At 38.7% G+C, this 10,168-nt stretch overlaps 1 long non-coding RNA gene across 1 annotated transcript in view; it reads right to left on the bottom strand.

Moving 5' to 3' along the window:
* Window positions 1-9,897: 9,897 nt before the first annotated feature.
* LOC128899505 (uncharacterized) overlaps window positions 9,898-10,168 on the bottom strand; it is a 648,463-nt gene continuing 648,192 nt past the window's right edge. The window contains exon 5 of the long non-coding RNA XR_008463115.1: window positions 9,898-9,921. This is a non-coding gene — a long non-coding RNA (uncharacterized LOC128899505). The remainder of the gene's footprint in view (window positions 9,922-10,168) is intronic.

The following is a 10,168-nucleotide window of genomic DNA, read 5'->3' as shown; positions in this document are numbered from 1 at the left end:
AAGTCAGTGAACCTACACAAGGAGTAATGTTGAGTACATAAGTAGAAGAGATCCTCTTATCTTAAGGGAAATATTCAGAGATGTCTAAAATCAGCAGCATCTTACTTGCAGGAATCTGGCAATCTCATCCATTGTTTGTTTTTTCTTTTGCCATAACTGTGAAAATTGCATACCAAAGAAAATTTGTATAAAGTAGCAAAATGTTGCAAAACTACATAGTATAAATGGAGTGTGTTGACACTTCTGATTCCCATCCTACATAAAAAACAGAGCAAATAGATTAACAAATTTCTATCTAGATGTGTAATTAAGGTGTTTCCTGAATTCTCTAAATTTATAGATGGAGACAGAGAAATTAATAAGAAAATTACTGCTATCTTTGAAATATTACATTATAGTAAAATATGGATTTGAATAGTTGTCCTCACATATGAAAGTCAAGAAATAAACCAATAATTTATCTTTTGTGTCTCAAATTTTATGTGAAAATTAGAGATATTGGTGCTTTAAAGATCAGCACGTAGGGAGCATGTGGAGTGACTCAGCAGAAACAAAACAGCACTTAAAAGCAAGGCTTTACTTTACAGAGCAAAGGCTATACTTCTACATGTAAACATATTTGTCTGTTGATTTTAGCAGCACTTACACCTGCCAGCTGCAGCAATGTTTTTCAGAGATGGATTTTTTGGTTTGGTGAAGAGAGTCAGGATTGCTGGATACAAAAACTCTGGAAAAAATGGAAGCTACATTAAGGAGGATATTTTTTCTTACTTTCTAGGGAAACTAGGCATTTTAGCAAAGTCTGTTTTTAAAAGATTCACTAATTCACTAAAAAGTCATCTAGGTTTGTGTTCTATCTCTTTTGTCATAATCATCACTAAACTATTGAAAATATCAGGTGGATACTCTGTTAGACATGTAAATGTTGCCCACAAATGGAGATTAAAGAACATACAGCTCTGTTATCATTCAAAAAGAACCGGAGACTTTCTCATCTCTTTCATTGAATGCAAAAGGCATTTGTCAGTAGCCTTTGACATATCTCCATGTTGTTACTAGTAAACATCAACCCAGACACTAGATAGAAACCAGCATTTTGAGAATAGACGGGCTTTGATTTTTGCATTGACTTTGTTTCTATGTCATGTCTTTCGACTCCGAGTATTACTCTGAATCACAGCTTACTTCTTGTTCCAACTAACTGTCTAACTTGGCTGTTTGAGGTGCAGAGGCTTTTTCTGTATAACAACTATAGATATGTTTTCTGAGGGAAAAAATGAACTTTCTAGGTATAGCTTAAAAATAAGCCATCAACTTTCCATGTAATTTCTGACTGGATGAGCTGATCCTTAATAACAGATTAGTATTGATTTTAATCCCGGAAGTAAAAAGACCCAGTCCTTATTGACACTCAACAAGTTTGTCAAAGGCTACTCCCTGTCATTCCATGTCCTTGGCTAATCCGAGTGCCTTAATCAGTTAATTAGTTAGCTAAATGGGGATATAATTTTCCTTCTCAATGTCCACCTGACAGAAAAGTATTTCATTGAAATGTGCCTTCTCTTGCCTCACTGAATCAACGGTATCAGTTACTCTGTCAGTAGTTTGTCTTTTGAGACATAGGATTGTGAAAATAAAGAAATATTCTAATTTAGCCATGGATTGTTGACAATTCATAATCAAGCTCATTAATGTGTCTTTGTGCTTTTTGCTGTGACATGAGCAAAATAGTTTTCTAAATTACAGCAGGGATTGAGACGTAAACCAATGTTTTCACACCCTTGCATGTCTGCAATTGCGTGTTATTAATCCAGTAGCAAGTAAAAGTAAGTTCTTAACTGCAGCTATCTTTGTCTGATATCTCATAGCAATGCTTTTGCATGCTGGAATCTGCCGAGTGGTGAAATCAGAGTCTTTTCACTAGAAATAAACAGATGTTCTGTAAGACTGCACCTAATGCAAGAACTGACTAGAGGTGCTCTGAAGTCAGGACCCATTCAGTGCCTACAAAATCTTCAGTATCAGCTGTTTCCCTTTGCCAAGCCAGACCTATTGGCCTGTACCATTGGGTCAGAAGTGATAAACTAAATCAGTTTACTAGATTCAGAAAGGTAATTTGGTCACTTCATTGAACAGCTTGTTCCAAACTGCTTTTAGTGGCTCATGCAATGCAAAGGGGCTTTATGTGCAGTCTCTTATCAAAGGTGAATGCAACATTTGGTACAGTTCCTAAGAGTAGCAAGGGATCTTACAGCTCTTGCAGCTGTCACTGTTATCTAAGTAACTACAGCTGATGCATCCATTCTTGTTCTATGACTTCTTTCACCAGCTAAGAGCAGTTTCTGTACAGACAAAAATGTTTGTAGATGGAAAGAGTACATGACTCAGAAGAGATTTGTTGCAATCACAACAGGAAAACTTCCCATGAAATCAATGTCTCTCTTCTGAATAAAAAGCAAAATTACACAAAAATAATACAGACAAATTCAGGGATGAATTTGAAATTCATCACTATTCCATCTTTGCCCTGATTCTTATGTGTTTCTGTGATACTGCCAAAGCTTTAGTTTCTAAAGCATATAATAATAAGTAAATAAATAAATAAATATATAAATAAGCACAAACACACATCTCCCCAACAAAAATAACAGAAAATTTTAAATCTATTTAAAAGGGAGGAAATATAATTATGTCAGCTTGGTGTACTGTAGGACAGGTAATAACTTTGTAGTCTGTCAGAACTAGTGACTCAGAAATTAGTTTAGTAGAGAGAACACAGATACATGTATAAGAGCCTGATGGACATCTGACTCTTTTCTGTTATTTTCCACAAAGTAACTTTTAAATGGGCTTATAAGAGAGGCATTACAGAGATCCAAATGTAGACAAGTATGAACAGTGAAACCAATGGCCATAAGCACAGCCTAAAAGGTGCAAAGTTTTCCCCCTACAGCCTTCCCTTTTCTGCCTCCCTCATTGTAAGGAATACCACTGAGTCATTTTGCTAATTCTCTTATATCTTTCTTCTTATTCCACTTACTCTTTCATAACCACTGGTATTGAAACTGTTGTTTGCAAAAGTGAGTGAGTTGATTAATAGGTATTTTATACATCTGGTGCTTCCTCATAAAAGACTGCTAAACTTATTTCAATTATCATACCACCAACAAGGATGCAATCTGTTCACAATGGCTGTTCACGAATGGCTGCTTTGGGTAATGGCAGTTTTCTTAGTGTGGGGAATGAAATATAATATTATTAAACAGAGATATACAGAATGGTTTGTCAACTTATCCATCTTCCTGATGTTTATAGGCTTAATTTTTAGAATGTTTATTTCATTTTAGGGGATAAAACATTAAATTATCACCTTTTTTTTTTTTTTTTAGTATCTAATTTCTTTGGGTTTGGTTATAATGACCTTGAATATTAACATCCACAAATTCATGCACAATCAGGGCAGAAAATCTGTGGTATCTACTAAGTGTTGGAAATAGGAGAGCATAACTTGCTGATAAGCATACAGTGTCTGAACCAGACACTTTGGTTGGGTGAAGGCCTAGCTGACGCTATATGTGATGGGATCAAAACTGGAATGCTGGTTGGGACCAGGTGTAACTCTGGCATTCCTTTCATCTTGCTTATCACAGCTATTAACTGTTCCTGCCACAATCAGCTTTTACTGTCAGAAGCTGATTTTTCCAGGCAGAAGCCATGAAGTCTGAAAGGCCCATCAAGAAATGTTTGTGCAACTGAAAAAGCCCACTAAGCAACATGGCTGCAGTCCCACCTCCCCACTTTACACAGCAGAAAACTGAGGTATAAATATTAGCCCATCTGGAACCCAGTCCTGGGTTGTGTTTTCCTCTCCCTTATTGCAGCCACTGCTCTGAGGGCAGCTGCTGGATGTGTGCAGAGTGTATGATTCCTTAACTGATCAATTCCTTAGCACACTGCTTAGAGCAAAACAATAACATTGCATGTGAACAAGTTCCCCCTCCTTCAGGAGGAAGACAAAAGCCAAAGCATTAGCCAGGCCAGCATGCACTCAGTGCATGCAGTGCTCAGGCAAATACCAAGTATGGGCATAATTATAGCTTCACACTTTCTATAGGCCGAAGCCAGTTGTTTATGAGAGTGCCCATTGGTCAAACCTAGCCTCGAGGAATCTATAAGTATCACCCCAGTTGGTAAACAAGTTGTCCCCTCTTTCATTTTGTCTCTGTACTTGCTCGAGAGAACAACTCTCGAGCCATAGTCTCTGCCATTGAGCTCATTGTTGTTAGCTTCTATCATATATGCACGCATAGTGAAAGCCTCTTGCATTGTGAGAAGCAATCGTGAGGATCATCTCCAGAGGGAGGACCTTCGTTGAGCCTGAGACAGCCAGTTGCACCGACCGAGAGAGCCCACGGTGCCACCGGAGGACTGAACCAGCCCCCAAGAATAAGATCTGCCCAGTTGCAGGGGATAAAGGACTTGATCGAGACCGAGTCCATATATGCCTAGCCCCACCATAGCGGGAGAGGAGCCTCCATGTGTGCTGCTCTGAGCTCTGTAAACCTCAGGGAAGACTAAAGCACTGTTCATGCCTATACTGCACTAAACCTGGGACCATTCCAAGCATCCCGCTATTCCTTTAAGCCCAGTAAACGATAAGCTGCCGCTTAACGCAGCTGCATTCTCTCCCCGAGGCCGTTTAGATCAGCCCCAAGAATCACCATAGCCAGGCCAACCCCATAGCCTTTGTCTGCTGTCGTATCTGATCGGAAACATCAGAGCCTGCCTATCAGCAACCGTTGCCCTGCCCTGTCGTGCGAGCCAACTCTGAGGGTCAGCCCGTGGGGTCGGACAGGACCGATCCCTGTTGTCTGGAGGGAACCTGCTTCTGCGCTAAGCCCAGGTTCCATTATTCCCTCTCTACTGCTGCTGAGAGAGGAGACAGTAACACAACGCCGCTGTCCAACTCGACTAGGAACCAGTCCAGTGACAGTAGTCTGCCAGACCTCCACCTTGCTACAAACAACAGCTACAGAGCATCTTCCACGTGCTTTCCATCCACTAGCACTCAGTTCAAAGTATCCGTGTCTAGCAGAGTAATTGCTGACACATAGAAAGATTATAATATTGCTGTATATAGCCAGGAGCCACCCGCGTCCCGCCGAGTCTAGTGGCCAAGCGGTGGAACTGCACCCTTTGTTATATAAATACAGAAATAGTCTGTAGATAGTTCAATTAAGTTCTAATCATAACACTAAACCACTTATGGAATGTATTTCACAAACATGCACTAGAACATGTATATAAATTAGTGATTCATTGGTCATTAATAATTTTATAATAAAAATAATATTTTCATAATTCATATTTCATATTAATAAATTTAATAACCTCTTCATCACACAAGAACAACTTCTTCACGCTGGTACCCTTTGATTGGAACATGCTGCAGAAGCCACCTGCTTGATGTGGTGGCACCTCTTATTGGGAGAAGACTTCATCTTATACCTGTGGTTGGATTTTACTGGTTAAGGAATTGATAACAAAGACCATAAAAACAGCCACTCTGAGCAATAGTTTTCTTCGGTTAGGGACCTGCAGTTAGGGACTTAGGTTAGGAATGGGTTGGGGAGACAGGGCTGTTAGAGTCTTCTGCTTCTGTTACTTTGCTACTTCTTCTGGCTAGGGCTTCAGTGTAGGGATGCTGTGAGGGATATGCTTGGGACTTCTGTTACTTACTTCATCTGTTAAGGGCTTCCAGGACTTCTGTAAGTGGGACTCTGAGACTGTAAAGCTAGGGATTCTACAATGCAGCAATAAAAGACTTCTGGGAGGACTTCTAAGTTTCTCTCCTCTGCATTTCTGGAATCTTGTTGCTATATGGCAACGGGGTTCATGCCTTCATTAATCACCCAATGGCAGCCTGAAGCAGGAAGGAAAACAACACTCCCTCCTCAGAAGTAACACCTTTTGGTAAGCTGTGACCTCTGTGCTACCTAGTTTATTTTGTCCCAGGTGTGTAATTAAAATTGTATTTTCCTAAAACTATACAGAGATTTCTGCAGTTAAGTGTCTATCACAAGCAATTGTAAAGCATCTTTATATATGCTGTAAGTGCAAATAAACTGTGTTATTCCTGCATCTGACTGATTAAACACAAGTGGACCTACAGCAAACTGGGCTGTTTGTTCATCTGGTTTTGGACCTAAAGTCATGGGAAATTGCATTGTTTGTGCATTTGACTACTCCCTCTGAAGACAACTGACTCTACAGCAAAACTGGGCTGTTAGTGCATATGGTGTTGGACTTACAGCAACACATGCAAACTGGCATCCCTATTCAGAGATAGGTCCAGATGCCCCTAGCCCCTCTAATCTCTAAGTACTTGGCTAGAACATGAGGGGATTCAACTCTTATCAAGTTTTCCCCCACATCACAAAACAGTACTCTATTAATTCAGCTTAGGCAAATATCATGAGAGAGATAATGAACCAAGAAGGGTGGGGTTTTTTGTTTGGTTGGGGTTTTTTTTGTTTTTTTTTGTGGTTGCTATGACAATTTAGTGTAGGTGGGAAAGCTCAAAGTGCATGTATGAAAATGCATGGATGACTTGGAAGATATGAATATTGTGAAGATTTTACATACAAATGATTAAAAGTACATTAGACAACTGAAATAGGGCAGAAAGCACTGAAGTACAAATTCAGCCTCTCATGAGGAGATAGGAGCAGTTTTCAAAGCCACCTAGCACATGATATCTTTTTAGATTTCAGTTAATAATAGTTCAAATGTGAAACATATAGAACACTTCTATAACCCATGTATAGATTTCAGATACTCAGATATATAAGTCTATCACATACAGACTTGAATTTCTATGCAGGCTTGATTTGGAGGAAAATGAGACAAAAGCATTCTTCTTCAAGTCATAAATGGGTACAGGAAATATAGAGTCTTCTATAACTGTTAAGAGCTTTAAATATTTAAGTTTTTAACAGATGATATCTCCGAAGGAAGATAGACATTGAGTTTCCAAAAGCTATCACATAGATAGTGGTGGTTTAGGCTGAGTGCCTCTTGTTGCCACCACACAAACTTACCTGCAATGTCCCAAGTGTCCAGCCCAGTAAGTGGGCACAGAAAGCTATGTATTTTATCCCATAATGCCCTGCTCCCTATAAAACCGTCAGCAGGGTTCTGCACTTCCTCTTTCTTCCCTCATTGCTCCCATGGAGATTGTCCCTGTCTGGTAAGGGGGTGGGGGTGGGGGTGAGGTGTCATCTCACGGGCTCTTGGGCCTGGCTAGGCCTAAGGCTGGGAGGAGAAGGGAGAAGGGCAGTCTCAGATCTAGCCAGCTGAGATTAGCCTAACAGTGGAGGAGGGGGGAGAAGAAAGAGCCCTGGGGGGTTTTGGGTGTACCCTCACGTGGGGAGAGGGAAGTGTTGGGATGCTTCTGGGTATTCTTTGGGATCTCCTTTTGTCACTGTGCTTGTGGTTCTCTGTAAAATATTCACTGCTTTTCCATTTAAACTTTCCACCACTTCTGCAATCTGTTTGTCTAAGTCTCATTCCATTCTGCCCGTGGCGGGAGGGAAGGAAGGATCGGCCCTTCAACCCACCACACCTGCTCAATTAAAATTTATTTCCCAAATGAGAAAAATGAAGAAATAATGTTTCCTTTATCTCCTTCCCTTGAATCCAGAATACATAGATTGATTTATTCAGTGTACACCACCATGTATTTTCACTAGCTTAGTGTGCCTACTAGTACTGACATCTCAGATCAGTTGGCAGCTTTGATTTGCACTGTGAAGCAGCTACAGCTCTTTAGATACTACCTTCTTCCCCCTCACATAATTATCCTTGTACTACTTGACCTTTATGAGGCTTTAGCTTCCCAGCAGCAATAGAGAGCAATAGCTGAAGATTTTTTATGACTATAATTCTGATTACATGAGATTAAATAGTATGAAGTAAACATTTTTTTTCAAAAGTACTGAAATCACTATCTCTAAAATTAGGCTACTATAAGCATTCCATGTTGCTCTGAATTTTGCCTCTGAAAATCCCAGTTTTAGTTTCAATTGTGCAAAGAACACATTGTAATTGTAATGCTGGAATTTCATGAAGCTCCACTGTCTTCACTAATGCTTACCTGAACTCCAGTCACCTCAACTACAAAGGCTACCTAGAGAGGTTACCCTTGGTTATTGGATAAAGCTGAGTCATTTTGACTGTGCCTTTTGCATGAAATTAAGGAATGTTTAGTTTGAACTGCACAGCCAAAGATTCTGGAAGGACAAGGAATAGAGGTAGGGCAGTAAATAGGACCGTTTTAAACCAAGCAATAAATGTAATACATTGTATTTATTGGGTGAAACAATTTAATAAAGAAAAATACTAATTAAATTATTAAAACTGAGATCACAAATAGTAATTAAAAGGACAGTTGCTATGAAACCACAGGGAATTTTGTGACAAAGTACAAAAATACATTTGTTAGGTATGCTTGTATTTCGCTTTGACCTTTTTCAGTTACACATCTGGCCAGACTGTCTGTAAATATATTTTTGAGAATGATAACATTTAAGTCATGTGCAGGATTATGGGAAAAACAAAAAAAAAGACAAGCAGCTATCCAAATCAGTTAATGATTTCCATTATGTTTGAAAATTAAGGGTAAGAAATTAATGAGGTGGGCCTGGTAACCTGGTTGTGCTGCACATGCTACATAATGTCACTCAGGATGATCTGCTCCATGACCTTCCCTGGCGCCAAGGTCAGACTACAGTTCTAGAAATGCCTGGATCCTTCTTCTGGCCATTCCTGTAGATAGGTGTTTTATTTGCCAATCTCCAGTCAGCTGGGACCTCCACAGCTAGCCAGGGCTGCTGATCAATAATAGAAAGTGGCTTGCTGAGCACTTCTGCCAGTTCTCTCAGTACTCATTAAGTGTATAATTCATATGTGTATAATTCATATACTAATATTTTTTCAACTGTAATGGATGATTTTCCATCCCAAACACAATTCCAAATCCTATAAAGTTAGGGAATATTAATTCTCATAATCCAGTGTCTGACCTAACCCTGTCTTGTTCTGAAGGTCTTAAATAACAATTAAATCCCTTACTTGTAAACATCTATTATTCCTAATACTTAGTGGCAACATTTACTTATCCAATACCTAGAGGGAAATTCTGCTTATCCTGGAATACTTTGACCAAAATACATGTTAGTTTCTGTCAGAACTCCCCTTGTTACATGTGAAGATCTCTGATGTGGTGATCTGATGCTGATATATGGAAGAGAGGACACCAATATGCAAATACACAGAGGCACACAAATAATTTTGTTATGCCTCTTTCTATGAACTTAACACTAAGATATGGTAGCTAATGGCTGAATATTAAAAAATGAGACAAGAATACAACTCATGTTGACTTTTATTTGTGTGCCTTGATAAACCTTTTTATCACAGATCTCTTTATATAAAATGGGTTAAGAACTATCATTAGTCAGAAGTACCTCACTTCCTCTCCTTAGGTTTACAGAAAGTTAGAGAATTCTGGAAAGAAAAGAGTATGTTCCACTGCTGAGACAGGTTACAACTTGCTAAAAACTTTCTCCAGCATTGATGGAAAGATAAGTCTTAAATGTGGTGTCATACTTCAGAATTATTTGCAAGCTTAAATACGTAGTTGATTATTTTGCATTAACATTTTATCCAACACACCATTAAGGAGAATTAACAATAGTTCTCTATATTAACTACCACAGTAAACTACTATAGTGAATAGCTGTTAGATACAAATCATAAGAATCATATTATCAAGCTTTAATATTCCTGACTTTGAGTAAACTAATTGAATTATCTAGTAAAAAAATTAGTTTCTTACCTCACCTTCGTGAATTCCAACACCTGTTATAAAAGAAAGAAGTGAATTTTCAGAGAAGGAAGAGAAAATGAAGATGTTTGACTTTGCTTCGCAAACATTTCACAGAAAACAAGTCAACAGCTTTGATAAAAGACAAATTACATCAAATAAAATTTCCCCTTTTATAGACACAAAGTAAATAAATACTTTTTTTCCTTTTTTTGGGTGTAGTCTCTAGCTGTGAGAAGTCTTCACAATTTATTAAAACATTTTTTATTACATCTTACTGCA

The sequence above is a fragment of the Dryobates pubescens genome, chromosome Z (genome assembly GCF_014839835.1).
Source record: "Dryobates pubescens isolate bDryPub1 chromosome Z, bDryPub1.pri, whole genome shotgun sequence".
Taxonomy (NCBI): Eukaryota; Metazoa; Chordata; class Aves; order Piciformes; family Picidae; genus Dryobates; species Dryobates pubescens.
This window is presented reverse-complemented; position numbering and strand designations above follow the sequence as displayed.